The sequence below is a fragment of the Aythya marila genome, assembly GCF_965140915.1.
Source record: "Aythya marila genome assembly, chromosome: 3".
Taxonomy (NCBI): Eukaryota; Metazoa; Chordata; class Aves; order Anseriformes; family Anatidae; genus Aythya; species Aythya marila.
In genome coordinates this window covers 96,408,805-96,424,304 of record NC_139044.1, presented here as the reverse complement: position 1 = coordinate 96,424,304, position 15,500 = coordinate 96,408,805, and the positions used below count along the sequence as shown (strand labels likewise).

Sequence of the window (15,500 nt, the reverse complement as noted above, 5' to 3'; positions counted from 1 at the left end):
TTCACCATGGATGTCAGAAATAAATTTGTCATACTTCATCAGAATTTAGTGAGATATTTCAAAATATTATACGATGACAAGAAAATAAAATCACTGAAATCTAGCATACCAAAATAAAAGCTTTCAATCCTTTTACATAACAATGACTACTGAATACAGATACATTTTCCTAGTTCTACTTGATGTCGCCTTTTTTGCACCATGGAAAATCATAGAATGTCTTGGGTTGGAAGGGACATTAAATGTAATCTAGTTCCAAACCCCCTGCCATTGGAAAGGATGTCTACCACTATACCAAAGCCCCATCCAACCTGGGCTTAAACACTTCCAGGGATGGGGCATCCACAGCTTCTCTGGGAAACATGTTCCAGTGACTCACCACATCTACAGTAAAAAAATTTCTTCCCTATACAAATCTTCCTAATCCATCCCTAATCCAAATCTTGCCTCTTTGAGTTTAAAAGCGTTCCCCCTTTAAAGGTATTCACTACACCCCCTGACAAAGATTCCTTCTCCTGCTTTCCTGTAGGTCCCCTTTACGTACCGGAAGGCCTGTATAAGGTCTCCCTGGAGCCTTCTCTTCTCCAGGCTGAACAAACCCAACTCCCTCAACCTTTCCTCATGGTAGAGGTGCTCCAACCTCATTACCATTCTCATGGCCCTCCTTGGGGCTTGTTCTAACACGTCCGTGTCCTTCTTTTGCTGGGGGCCCCAGGGCTGAACTCAGCACTCCAGGCAGGGGCTCTGGAGAGCAGGGAGGGAGAATCACCTCCTGGTTGAGGGAGGCCACAATTTTTAATGCTTTAGACAGATAGATACAACCCCAACCCTACTAAAATGAGATAACAACAAAATAGACTTCCAAGCTTGAAAAAAAAATATTTATTTATTTATTTTTAAAAGTCTGTATTAACATTATTTTAGTAGACAAAATTATGCAAGAAATAGCTTTGTGTATCTTGACAGTGAGAAAGACTGTAAAGGGAAGTACCACAAATACACAAGAAATCATCTGCTGTTTTAACTGCCTAAACAAAATTAGGTTATACAATTTATAAAGCAAACTATTGCTCCAACTTTAATAATTACAGTCTTAATGTCCAGGTCAAAACTGGAAATCTACTGAAAGTCAGGACAGTTTGACAGCAAAAGCTTCGTGAACGTTTTAGTTGAAAGGAATTTATAAACAGATCTAGTTATTCAGAGAAGCTTACATCTCCTAATCTCTGAAGTTATTTAGAAAAAAATGTGCAAATATCTAGAGCAGGAGTTAACCATGATTTTTAATCATTTATTCAGTATGTTTGTCAGTACATTGCGAGATGAAGCAGCCAACTTAGAGTAAGCATAACCATAGATACTGCTTTTGACTAATGGGATTTTACAGGTGTTTGGTGTGTCCTAAGTGTCATCTAAAAGCAGAGGAAAGATTTATTCTTTCCCCTTAGTTAAATTTTCAGAGCATCAGAATGAAGTGCTGAAGTAGTTTACTTTCCATTTTTGTACTATTTTCTCTTCACAGTAAAGTTTCTGCTAAAGACATTGACAGTATCCTAAATTTAAGTAAGGTATTATTACACAATACTGTCCAACTAAACTCCAGTTGCCTGGCACTGCAGTTAAAAGGTCTGCATCAATGTGCTATCCTATCACAAGAACCATCTTCACTGAACATTTACTTTTTCAGCACTGCATGGCTGTCTGATTAGCATTATTTTTTCAGTCTGACTGGCTCTTTTCTGAATAAATTATCTATAGGTCAATTAAACATAATGCAAGTTTAGCAGTTTGTCTAGCTCATTACTTGAATCTATTTATTATGGATATTTCTTCCTGGAAACAACTATATTTCAATTTTAAGTAAGATCAAGACTATTCTCTGGTAGAATATAATTTCTGTGGTTCATTAGATTAAAGCTTTTGAAAGATTACAATGCTACAAGATGTCTTATGGAGTTTAATTATCTACTTTAAGTACATTTTACAAAACACTGCTGACACACCAGTAAAGTGTGGATTTGTTATCTTTCACAATTGTAAATTACATCCCAAAGCTGATATCAGGCTACTACTCACTTAAGTCAATTTCTGTAGTAATATTAAATTGCAGTGGTAATGAACACTCACAAAATATCATTATCAAGTTCACAAATCCTAAATGGGTGTTAATAATTCACTGAGATTTAACTTATACTGGACCATTTCCCGGGTGCTAAGGGAAATGATAAAGTGCCTTACCTATTACCAACCAACCATTTTAGATGACAAGGAAGAATGCTGAATGGTGATGTATGTGCACAGTGCTTTTCATATAAAACAGATTTAATTCTTTTTGGTGATGTATTTACTGACAGATCAATCTAAAAGAAAGTAATTCAATCAATTGGTCTTTGTGTTTTCACATGGCACAGTTTCCTCACTAACTGGAGTTAGATTTGGATATTTGCAGATTGTGCAAGAGGATTTAGTAACTCTTGAAAGATTTGTGGAGATCATAAAATTGCTTGCATTACTAAAAATCTGAAACATTGGAAGACCAGCTCCTATACCTTAAACAACAACAAGAGCAACAACAACAAAAAAACAGGTTTGAGATTTTTCAAAATGTTAATGATTAGTTTCAAAAGAACAATCCTTACTAAATAGTTCTTCAGTGTATGGCCTCACAAAGCCGTCCCTCTTTATCATTAGTGTTTTCAATAAAACAATAGAGATAAGCATAACAAACATATACCATGCAACATAAATGCATTTGATTGTGACTAATGATCGCTCTGGTTAGGTTTTTGCATTTTTTCCAATGAATATGGGGTCTGAATAACTAATCCTCTCTGCACACAAGTGCAGTGACGAAAGCTGATGAAGAAAAGGATGGATAGGGACAGTCTTTAAAATAGTTCTGGCCCTTCTACTATGTTATGCATCTTCTGTTCAGGAGAATCTCTTTTATCAGACACACATATGGCAATAAAAACTCCCAAACCAATAACATATAAATAATATATGGAAAATAATTTTGGAAAAAAGTTATATTAATCCTCGAAATGATAACATATTCTGCCCTTCGAATGAATTAAAATGAAAGCTGAGAGAAATCCCTCATAAGTAATTAAGTCTCTAGCTAATTATTTTTATATTATGAAGACAGAAAATTCCCTCATTCATAATTCCAGTCCTTCAGCTGAACTGAGAGAAGGAATGATAACGGCAGCTGAGGCGAGACATTTTTTTCATATATATCTGCTTATTTTTATTCCAAAGCTGCCTCAGATGACTGGGAAGCTGGTTGTCTGACTAATATTTCCTCACATGAAGTTCTTTTTCACAGTAATCTTTGAATTTATCTCTGTGCTTTCTGTTTGTTGTTTTTGTTTCCTTGTTTGTTTGTGTTTGTTTTAATAATTATTTTCATTATGGAAACTGTTTGCTTTATCTCTTAAATAATCAGAAATATATACACCATGGCATGCCAGCTAAGCTATCCACTATATTTCCATGAGCATGAGAAATTTTAGGATATAGAGATGGGGCACTAGATATGAAAAGGGTGATTGGAAACAGTGCATGATATTTAATGACATATTCATCTCACCTGACCTCTTAGACACCACACAAATTAAGACCTAAATGACAGATGTATAGAATGAGACTTCTTTCATAGTCAAAAACTATTAAAACATGAGCATGTAAGTTTATTTTAGTGGATAACTGTAATTTTACCAACACCTATTTATTTTGAGATCCAGCTCATAAGGTAATATAAACCACCTGTAAAACTAGGAATACCAGAAGTGCAACATGTGCATTTTTAGGATCAGCAAAGCCAGGGAAAATAGAATAGAATCCAATTAATGTAAAATTTACATAATCCTAGGCATGTCAACTGCCACAAATGCTTGTGAATTTGAGTCCCATTCTAGATTTCATTGATAATAATAAGAACTAAAACACATAGTTTATGTGGGTTCTTATGAATGCACACCTAATTTTAGGTTAATTTGCAACTTGAATCCTATTCTGTAGAACCATCATAAAGTCTAGGCAGAATTTATTCTTACTACAGATCTATATCAGGGATCATCAGGGATCAGAGCATACCAAGTCAACCACTGACAGCGTTCAGCTTCTAGGTAGCTAGTCAGTCAAACAGAAATACTCACACATTTATATTAAGATCATCTGTTATGATTTTGTCAACTCTTGCTGGCTAAGAGAATAAGAAAATTACTAACGTATCCAAAACCACCAGAGGATGCAGAAGATTTTTTTACACCTCTGCCTTTTCTTCCACGTTCACAGCAGCCTCGACAGATATTTGCCTTTGTGTTGCAAGACTAATTTGTCGTCAGGCAGGATCTAATAACAGTTGCTTTACAACATGTTCAGGAAATAGAGATTTTTTTCCTTAAAATATATATATGCTGTCCACAAATACTAAAGATGCTTCTTTCATAGAACTTTATATATCTATGTGCAAATAATTTTATATTTTTATTATTTCATTTATTTACTGTTTACAGTTTATAATATTTTTTACAATTGATAAAAATAAATTCTGGCATCAAATGGGAGTAGTGTTTAGGATTGTATCATGCTAGCTCCAAAGTAAGTTACCTGAAACTGAATAGGACTATTGATTTTAGTATGATTACTTGTAGAAGTACAAGTAACAGAAACTGCCTCCAAGTAAAAGCATTGAAGAACTAGATCACATAACCTTAAGGTTCCTGCAAGTAATTCTGAAGCCAGTATTTACTCTTCTAAATAGAAAGAGAAGTTGGCAGAAGAAAAAATAATCTTAGCTTTCTCATCAGGACTTGACTTTGTTGTACAGCTCATTTCCCAGGCAGATGACCATGATCTAGTCTATCATTCAAATTAACATTAAAAAGAAAGAGAAACAAAAAGCAAAACAAACAAACTTCCAAAGTATGACAAAGTGGTCCGACAATGTATTTTATGTAATGAAGACACTGGTGCTTAATTCCTATTTTAAAAATGCATTAGTATGGTCTATGGTACGACCCTCTAAATCAAAAAATTAACATACTTTTTGTATGAACTTCATATTAAAATCTCATTGCTTAACACACATACCCCTTGACTTGTTGTTAAGTACAATGTCATTTCTTTACTATTTTTACTTTCTAATCTGCTTTCGCTCTAAGAATTTAATTCATGTGGTGCATTTCAAGATACTTAATATATTTTTTACTTTGTTCAGCTCTGGGGCACCCAGCGCAAGAAGGACATGGCAGTCCTTTTCCATTTTAAGCTAGCTGCAACGCTATACAACTCCTTCATTTTAATTATTCTTTTAGGCTGGTTTGGTGCTTTTCATCTTTCTAGCCTACCCATGGGTTGCAGTTGTATTAGTGACCTGAGCTAGCAGATTTAATAGATAAGCATGACTTTATGTACTGTTTTCATTTTATTATGTATGTAATTTCATTTTGATCATAAACCCCAAGTTCTAAATGATATGATGGGAATATGTTCCAACAGTATTTCATCTTTTTCTCATGAAATTTTTGACTCAGCTTTACAACCTAATAAATAGTACAGTAAGTTTACAGTCTGCCTGTGATAAGAATAAGCCAAGTGAGCAAATTGTCTGAAACTCATATATTATTATTAGCAGGGGCAAGAGTTCCATTAAATGATTTCTATAGATAATAATATGATATAATATTTCCACAATTTCCACCTCCAGTTAAAATAATTTTATCTTGAAGAACGAATTAAAAAAAAAAAGTTTATTTTCAATATTCTTGTAGTTATTGATGTTGTTGTTTGTTTGTTTTTCCATTTCAGGAAAATCAGTATTATGATTTCACTTGAGTTTCCTGTTTTGGCATGTTTATTGTAAAGCAAAATCTTCAGTAATATGAACAACAAATACATTTGTTTGAATCATCAGAATAACGATGTGCCCTTTTCAGTGAATACCTTCATTTACTCTTAGAATTATTTGAAAGTGTAAGCAGCTATCAAAAATTAAAACCACCGCATGGACTTTGAAATCATATATTTTAAGACAACAAATATTTTATTTTGATTTTTTTCCTTTACTTTTTAAAGATCATTTTTAATATGATGATTGTGTTTATGAAGAAATCTGTTGCTGGGGAAGGTTCCCTGTATAAATAGGACATGTTCCATGACAGACAATACTGTGGATTTTCTCAAATAAGCAGTCAGAAACCTCCCACACTTTTATAAGCCTGAAACCACCTTTGATTGTGGTTTATCTGACACAAGTTTTGTAGAAAACAAACTGTGGATTTCAGTCCTTGTGCTAGATCTGATTTAGGATTTTTACTATGACCATCTGCAAGAATGAAATTGTAAACTCCTTCATAAATCCCAGTTGTCTTACATCTCATTTTTTAAAATACTGTGATTTAATATCCGATATTTCATAGTTTCTTATACATTGTGTATGAAATCATTTCAGAAGTGCTAAACAATCATGTTCTAACACAAGAAACAATTTTCATTTCCATTTCTACATTTCTAGCAAAAACAATATTGTGTTCTTAATTTCATGCCCTTTACCCTGCTTATAAGCTTGATACAATATTCAGGTTTCCAAACTGCATAAAATGAAACTCTTTGGCTATCTGACACTCACAATTTGACGTTGTTTCATCTGTACATTACAAATTTAGAATTGTAAGAGATTGAACAGAGCTGTATATGTAATTCATTGTTTGTTTCTTTCTTATTTGCCCGCCATTCATTTAAAAAGCTTTAAAAAAGGAATAAAGTGAACAAGTACTTTTGAAAGGCAGGCATTTATGGTTAACATATACAATACGTCAGAAAAATCCAAAGAATTTAGTAGCAATTTCAAAACAATTCAATTAAAAGACTAGGTTAGCACAATGAAAACTTATGTAGCCCCCTTACAAAACAACAATACAACAATGTCATATTTGTAATTTATTTCATCAGGTTATAATATTCTTCTTTCCCTGCATATACAGAATAAAACTTAATGTAAAACATTGTATTTATGGAACCTGAAATTACAATATGTTAACAAAATGGCTAAACCATTATGGTAATAGAAATTATTCCTAGAATTTGTTCTTCCCATTTGTATTAAAAATGCAGCAATATAATACATTTTCTCCTGAAAATGGTACTACAAATAATGCATTTTACTATAATGGCAAATATACTTCCCTTAGCATTACTTTGTATTAAACATCTAACCCTGGAGAAATACCTTGTCAACCACACATGAAAAATTCAAGGAATAGCTCCCTTTACAGCTAGATTGTCTCATTGAAAGGAAATGCATGCACGCTATCCACTAGCATGCATAAAAACGAAGGAAAACATAGACACTCTATGTTGCAACTAACAGTTGGGATGACAGAGTTCAAACCATTTTTTGTCTTCTGTTGATTTACCACTGCATCTGGATTTTTCTGATGTGTGATAAACAACTAAGTGACTAAAATATTTTTCCTAATTCATTCATGTTAATAAAGAACAGTTGAATATATCCAAATACAGTATAAACATACAAGGTAAGTTTCATTGTAATTTGTTAAATACATTTTTGCAATAACCATTTAAATGTAAAAAAGTGTAAGATTTAGTCAAGTATTTAACACTTTCCCTAGTGCTTACTGAATTAAATGTTATTCAATGAAAAGGAGACAGTAAAGAAACAAAGATTTGTATGATGCTGTTACTAGGTTTGAAAGCAGTCAAACAGAAATAAATAAGTGACAGGACAAGGGGGAATGGTTTTAAACTAAAAGAAGGAATATTTAGATTAGAGGTTAGATGGAAATTCTTCAGGCTAGGTTGGACGACACCATGTGAAAACTGATCTAGTGGGTGGCTTCCCTGCCCATGGCTGGAGGGTTGGAACTAGATGATCTTTGCGGTCCCTTCCAACCCAAGCCACTCTATGATTCTATGAAATGTCAGTGATTTGGTCTTTAGCAATGAAAAAAAAGAGAAGCGAAGACATCTGTTAAGCTTTAAATGGGTAGTTTCTGAGTGCTACAATGACTGCAATTTTATGATTAGTAGTTTTATATCTGGATATAGATTTCTCAAATTTTTAGTTTATTAGAAAAGTAAGCAGAACTGTGGTTCAGAATAGAAGCACTAAAGAAAACTGAGACTTCCAGAAAAAACAACAACAAAAAAAATTATGTCATGTCTACCTGGAGTTATCAGGTAAATGGAATTTTACTGTTTCTCATATAAGTGAGTAGTTTTAGAGGAGAAACTATCTATAATGAGTGAACAGGCCAACTGTAAGAGTCCTCAGTGTCATGTCAACAAAAATGGAAATAACTAAGAGAGATTATTAAATTACTTAAAAAGAGAAAGCTTCCTGAAGATACGTTATGAATTCGTGTGACAATGAAAGACAATTCCATTTTGAGATTAGAAACACATTTCTTTATACAGTCCAGAACTGCTATTTATAAAATATATTTTGAAATTAGTAGAATGTGTTTTATATACGCGTAATTTGAATTTTCTAGGTAAAAGCCTCTAGGTCTTCTCCTTACTGAAGTGAACATTGGTCTAAGTAGTTAATGTGTTACTGAGTGGAGAATGGTCTACCAGAAGAACTCAAAACCTATAATTTGCAGGCTGTTTCACTCTGCCAAAAGAAGGGGACTGTGAGTCTCATTTCCCTCTGGTAAAGAAAGAAAACTAAGTAACACACATCTTGGAAGAGTAGCCCAAATGAGGTGATAATGATAAAAAGAAAAAAAGGAGAGAAAGGGCTGAAACACTCAAAAGAGGGCTGAAAAAAATCAAGTGTTTTTCATTTCTTTTCTTTTCTCCTTCCACTTAACTAGTTCTGAGTGGCTCCTGACTCAGCATGTGGCTCTTGTAGTTCCCATTTGGAGTAACTTTTCATCTCAGAAAAAGCAATCCTTCCATAAAAGAGCACAACGTAACGTATGCTTCCTGTGTAGTAGTAGCAGACAGTTTATTAAATTAAATTTTCAGGGTCAAAGTGAGATGATCTATAGCAACCTACTGGCCAACTGACTGCAGAAATTGTACTAAGAGCTTTTTTTAACTGGTGGTTATGCTTTTGATGAAGTGAACTGAGATTGAGTCTACATTGTAATTTCAGTTTGCTGAGCAGTCCTCTAAAGAAAGAAGACATTTTTTAAAAGGCTCATGTTTGATAGAATCAAACATTAAAAATAATTTATAAAAATGTATTTAATGTAACAAATCTAGAAGGAATATTAAGTGGGAAATGCTTCAACTCTCTTTTAAGCTTTATCAATACAAATAATGATGAGATTAAAGAAGTTCAAGACCACACAACAATGTGAAAAGTGATTAAAAACATAGATACACCTAAAATCCTAAATCTACTCTGCTAGACCAGAAGTCTTCCATAGTCATTCTGTAGAAAAAAAAATAACTTCATACCTTCTCTTTCCTGCAAATGGAGCTGGAGGAGGGTGGGAAGAGAGAAGACGCACAAGCCAAGAGATTCCCAAGCACAGAGACACCCTTAGTAGCCAGGTCTTTTTACCCCAACCTTCCTTAAAAAAAAACAAATTAAATAAATACAGTGTGGGTCTAACAGTCTTTTACTGACCTCCTTTAAATAAAAGATCACATGTTGGCTACAGGGTGGCTTCTGTGAGGAGAAGTCGGGGCTGCCCCCATGTCTGACACAGCTGGTTCCAGTCAGCTCCAACGGCCCCACCACAGGGCATGGCTGGGCTTGGCAGCTAAGATGGTGGCACCTTCAGGAAACGTATTAGAGAAAGAACAAAAATTGCTGCACAGCACAGTGTGAGAAGTTAGTAAAAAAGGGTGAGAAACATTTGTGGACCCTATGGGCAAAGAAGGAGAGAAAGTGCTGCAGCAGGGATTCCTCTGCAGGCTATAGAATAAAACAACAGTGGAGCAGATAGCCACAGTGATGTCCTGAAGGACTGTAGCCCATGAGAAGGACCCATGCTGGAACAAAGGAAAAGTGAGTGACGGAAGAGTTGTTATGGACTGACTGTAACCCCCCATTCCCCATCCCCACTATGCTGCTCAGGGTTGGGGATAATGTAAAAGAGTCAAATAAAGGAGTAAGGCTGAACCTGAGAATAAGTATTTGTCTTTCTTTTTCACCACCCTACTTTATTTTCCATTGGCAATAAATTAATTTTTCCCAAGTTGAGTCTGTTTTGACCGGATCAGTAAAAGGTAAGTGATCTATCTCCCCGTCCTTATCTCAACCCATGAGTTTTTTCATCTTATTTTCTCCTCCTGTCCTCTTGAGGAGGAGGACTGAGAGGGTGGCTGAGTGGGGGTCTGGCAACCAGCTAACATCAATCCACCACAGATATGCCTGAGTGGTCAAGATAGTGACAAAAATAATTACCACGGCACTGATACTATCCTCTACCACAGTTCTGCTAGTTGCATGCATCTACCTAGATGGCAGTTTGCTTTTCAGTTTATTTATCTGTATTACATACTTAGAAATGGGGGGACAAAAAAGCACAAGTGTGCTTCCAACAGGATAGTAGTAAATCCAGAGATTTATGCACTGCTTAAATAGCACTGCAGGTAGACTATATCTGAAAAAGTCTAGAGTTCAGATAAGCAGATACCTTAGGTGACACACTGAGAGCTGCACAAAATAAGATGAAGGTCTGTATTAAAACTTTCTTATAGATAATCATGCCTACAAAGCATTGTGCAGGGGGATGTCCTAAAGAAAATTAGAATACTCTCAGAATATACAAAATCTTTGCATACAGTTAAGTACAAGGACTGACAAGTGGATGTTTACAGATGACATTAAAGTCTAAAATGTACTTCAATTAAAATCCTCAGAGAACCATTTCCATTGTTTACCAGAAGAACATAATAAATTTTAACATAGATAATCATCTGTAAATTCAGAAGTAATTAACTTAATTTGGTATTTTTCTCTTCTCTGAAATCATTTCATGATCCAGACAAAATCTTGAGGATGGTTAAATCCTACCCCAAAAGTTACTATGATAAGTCCTCTTTGAAATCACATATTAATGACACTAACTTAAAAATTTACTATTTATTACATTATGGATGAGTAACTGGGACTAATTCATATTGGTGCTGTTTCTACAGATTCCAGTCACTCAAGAAAGACAGTGGGTGAAAGATGTAAGCAAAGACACTGATTGTATTTTCAGATGAATTGCTGAATCCATCTTCTTGTTGGCCTTTGAAAAGTTACAGTTTACTGATCAGACAATTTCAAGAAACAGATGAAGATTATTTATATATAAAAACTGACTCAATTAAATAAGACATTTTTTCAGGCACTGAGATAATGAATGTTAGGACAGAGTACTTAAACTATTCCACATTTATCATGCAATCTCTTTTGATGTTGATTACATAGTGTTATTTAAATCTATCAGGGGAAATTGAAGAGAGACATAGTAACATTTTGTCAGCTTTAGATTACCCTAGGTTTTGTTGTTTCACAACAGTAAAATGGTTAAAGAAACAATGCACAAACATGACAGAATAGTTTAGGAAATAATGAATCTTCGTTTAGGGAAAAAATAGTTTAGGAAATAATGAGACAATTCTACTAGCAAATAACTGCAAGCATTCTTCCTTCATGCTTCAGAAATAAATGAAAGAAAATAAATCTTTGCCTTTCTTTTATGAAAGTTTGTTGTTGTTTTGTTTGTTTATATTTTGGAGTTCCAGCTTGTGTATTCTAATTTTGGATATTTGAAAAGTAGGGAAAAATATTTGATTGTCTTTGTTTTCTAAAATGTTTCAGTTTATTCACCTTCCTTCAACAGTTAAACATCTCTCATTTTCTTTCTATGAATATTGAATTTCACGTGGAATAAAGGCTAGTATAAGATAATAACTGTGTCTTATTCTCTAGCAAGATGTATAGTTCCTCTTTCCTTTTTAATTCATTTGGAGAGCTCATCAAGATAGTTTAGGCAAGTAGGGGTATAAATACTCCCTACTTAAGAATCAAATTTAAAAGAGTAGTACTGAGCAAATATTTCTGATTTTCATTCCAGCAGAATCCAGTAGGAGTTCCATAGTACATCCCTTAATAGGACTGATTCTGCATTAAGATAACTGCATTAGGAATTCCAGTTTTCTTCAAGTTTAGCAGGAAGCTTGATACATACCATTGTGCTCTACATTTCCAACATAAATAATTTCTAACTCTTTCTTCTGTACTGCAGTGACAGCTCATTAACAAGTTAAAATCATAATGGCAAGGAGGAACTTCCAGAAGTTTTAGCTGTAAGAAAATCTCCAACACAGAATTCTAAAGCTTTTTTTGAATGAGATTTTTCTTTCTGTGTTCTCAATTTAATTTCTGTTGACATCACTGTTCATCTTTGTAAATGTGTGAATTTTGTCATATAGGCAGCATTTCAAGTGGAATCATTTGGAAGTTCATTGGAAACAATGATGGAGAATTTGCCCTACTCATACAAATAACAGTCATGGAAATGTAGTAACCAAGATGACTAGAGGTATTGCTATTACTTCTGCATCATAAGAGAAGAACAAAGAGTTGCAACAGTAAAACCTCCTCCCATAAAAAGACCCTTTAATTGAACTTAGAAGAAGCTATGTTCCTTTGCACTAAATAAAAATTATGATTTTTTTTTTCCTTCCTTCTCTAAAAAGATTTATAAAGAAGCTAGTAAAGAACATTGTTTTTGTTGTCACCTGTTTTGTCAGTATTATTGGTCACTCTTAGTCTTTGAGCAAGAGTACTATGGCAGAGGAAGTGTATCCATACACATGGTTTTGGAGGTCTTTGGTTGATGCTCACCTGAACATGAGCCTGCAGTGTGCCCAGGTGGGCCAACAGCATCCTGGCTTGTATCAGGAACAGTGTAGCCAGCATCACCAGTGAGTAGATCGTCCCCCTGTACTCAACTCTGGTGGGGCTGTACTTCAAGTACTTTGTACGGCTTTGGGCCCCTCACTAAAAGAAGGGCATCGAGGCCCTGAAATGTGTCCAGAGAAGGGCTATGAAGCTGGTGAAGGGCCTGGAACACAAGTCCTATGAGGAGCAGCTGAGGGCACTAGCATTTTTCAGTCTGGAGAAGAGGAGGCTCAGGGGAGACCTCATTGCTCTCTACAACTGCCTGAAAGGAAGGCGTGGGGAGCTGGGGGTTGGCCTCTTCTCACATGCAACTAGTGATAGGACTAGAGGGAATGGCCTCAAGTTGTGCCAGGGGAGGTTCAGGTTGGAAATTAGGAGACATTTCTTCTCAGAAAGAGTAGTCATTGGAACGGATTGCTCAGGGAGGTGATGGAGTCACTATCCCTGGGAGTGTTTAAGGAAAGGTTGGAAGTGGTACTTAGGGACATAGTTTAATGAGCAATATTGGTGGTTGGGGGACAGTTGGACTAGATGATCTTGGAGATCTTTTCTAATCTTAATGATTCTATGATCTTAGAGGCATATAGTTTATGAATCAATTGGACTTACCTGGGACACTAGTGTTATTTGAGATACTACACCCAGCAGCCACTTTAACTACTGTTCCAGGAGGCACTCTATCTTCTGTAGTTCCTGTGTGTATGTGACAGCATAAAGCAGATTTTTGTCATGTCAAATGTCACATGATACCTACAGCTAGGCAGTTGGGCTGAATCCCAAGGACTTCATTCTTGACTCCGATTAAACACACGAATATTGTGACATTTAGTTGCCTTATAACAGTTCACCTGTCATTGCAGAAGGGCAAACATTTCATGTAGGTTTTATGAGTCAGGTCTGCCAACCATATATTAGAGTTGTTTGTATCACCTAGGACATCTCAGATGGCTCTGGACACTTACATTTAAGCAACTGAACTGCTGGATTTAGTCCTTACACAGGGCAGAAGACCAAGATGAAACCGAGACACCTAAATAGTATATACGTATGCAGTATATACATACTACATATATATATATACGTATATATATACATATATACGTATATATATATGTAGTATTTGTACATACTGTATGTACACATACAGTATGTGTACATACAGTATGTATATCACCTCTTGCTCCAGAAAGGAGTGATTTATCACAGGTCTTCTGACATATTTTACTTTTTTTTTTTTTTTTTTTTTTTTTCCTACCTAAGGAAGTAAGTTGTATTGCTAGTGGCTAGTTGAGAGGGCAAAATGTATTCCTAGGCTCTGGTTAGTGTACTGCCTAGCATTTATTGACTACTAATGAGAGTTTAGGCACCTTCCTCACATGTATGTATTAGCAAACATCGGAGTTCGGGTGCTTTAATTTCTGGCCAAATACTACTCTAACTTGTACAGATAACCTACAGACTTATCAACTATTATCCTTATACACTAGGAAGCTACAGGAAGATTTGTCATTTCTATTTTTAAGAAGTTAGGAGCTTAAATATATTTATAGATCCATGTACTCACAGAGAATATGGCTAGTTATTCAGAGCTACTAACTTATTTCACTTTTCAGTATGTCAAAGTAATTAAATTTAAACCTACTAAATGATAACCCCTACCAAAAATCCATCACTTTTTAATGTAAAAATGGACACACTTTCGGTCAAATGTTATGACTGTACATTTCATTCTCATGTTGTATTAATTTTTTTAAGCATCTAACAGAACCAGAGGCAATCCCTCATTTTTCAAGTCATCATAAAGAAAAAATAAAACATATTAATTCATACCAATCAGGCAGCTCCTACACATTTTGAAATAAGATATGCAATCCCAGTCCCTTGAGTTTTGAAAGTGTTCTGAAATCAGAAACTCAAGCTGTATTCTTAAATTGCCTTTTCTGTAGAAATTATATGTGTCTTTAAGAGAAAGTCATTTGAAATTTGCTTGTGACTGGAACCCACTTTAAACAAAGCTGCTGCCTAGTAATTAAAAAATTTCATGCTTTTTGAATATTGGTTTGGGTCATCAAAGTATTAGAAAAGCGATGGAAAAAAATCTTCCTAGTATGCGAATCTTTGATATTTGGAAGTATACATGTAAGTAGATAGAGTTTGCTGCTGCACAGGCCTTAAGAAACAAGTAAAAATTAAAAATAATTTGTTATTAAAAAAAAATAACATGGTGCCATGACTACACCCCTGGGGAGCCTGTTCCAGAAGTATGTGACCACCCTCTTGGTGAAGAACCTCTTCCTGATATCAAACCTGAGCTTCCCCCATTACAGGTTAACTCTATTCCCTTGGGTCCTGTCACTGGTTACCAGAGAGAACAGATCTTGCCCCTCTGTTCTCCCTCATGAGGAAACTGTAGACCGCAATGAGGTCTCCTCTCAGCCTCCTCCTTTCCAGGCTGAACAGACCAAGGGACCTCAGCTGCTCCTCAGATGTCTTCCCCTCTAGGCCCTTCACCATCTTTGTCACCCTCCTCTGGACACTCTCCAATAGTTTAATGTCCTTCTTGTACTGTGGTGCCCAGAACTGCACATGGTACTTGAGGTGAGGCCGCACCAGCGCA

The 15,500-nt window shown here is 35.2% G+C and overlaps 1 protein-coding gene across 1 annotated transcript in view; it reads right to left on the bottom strand.

Annotated features, from left to right (window-relative positions):
- CSMD1 (CUB and Sushi multiple domains 1) overlaps positions 1-15,500 on the bottom strand; it is a 1,184,580-nt gene that overhangs the window by 463,974 nt on the left and 705,106 nt on the right. The window lies entirely within an intron of this gene.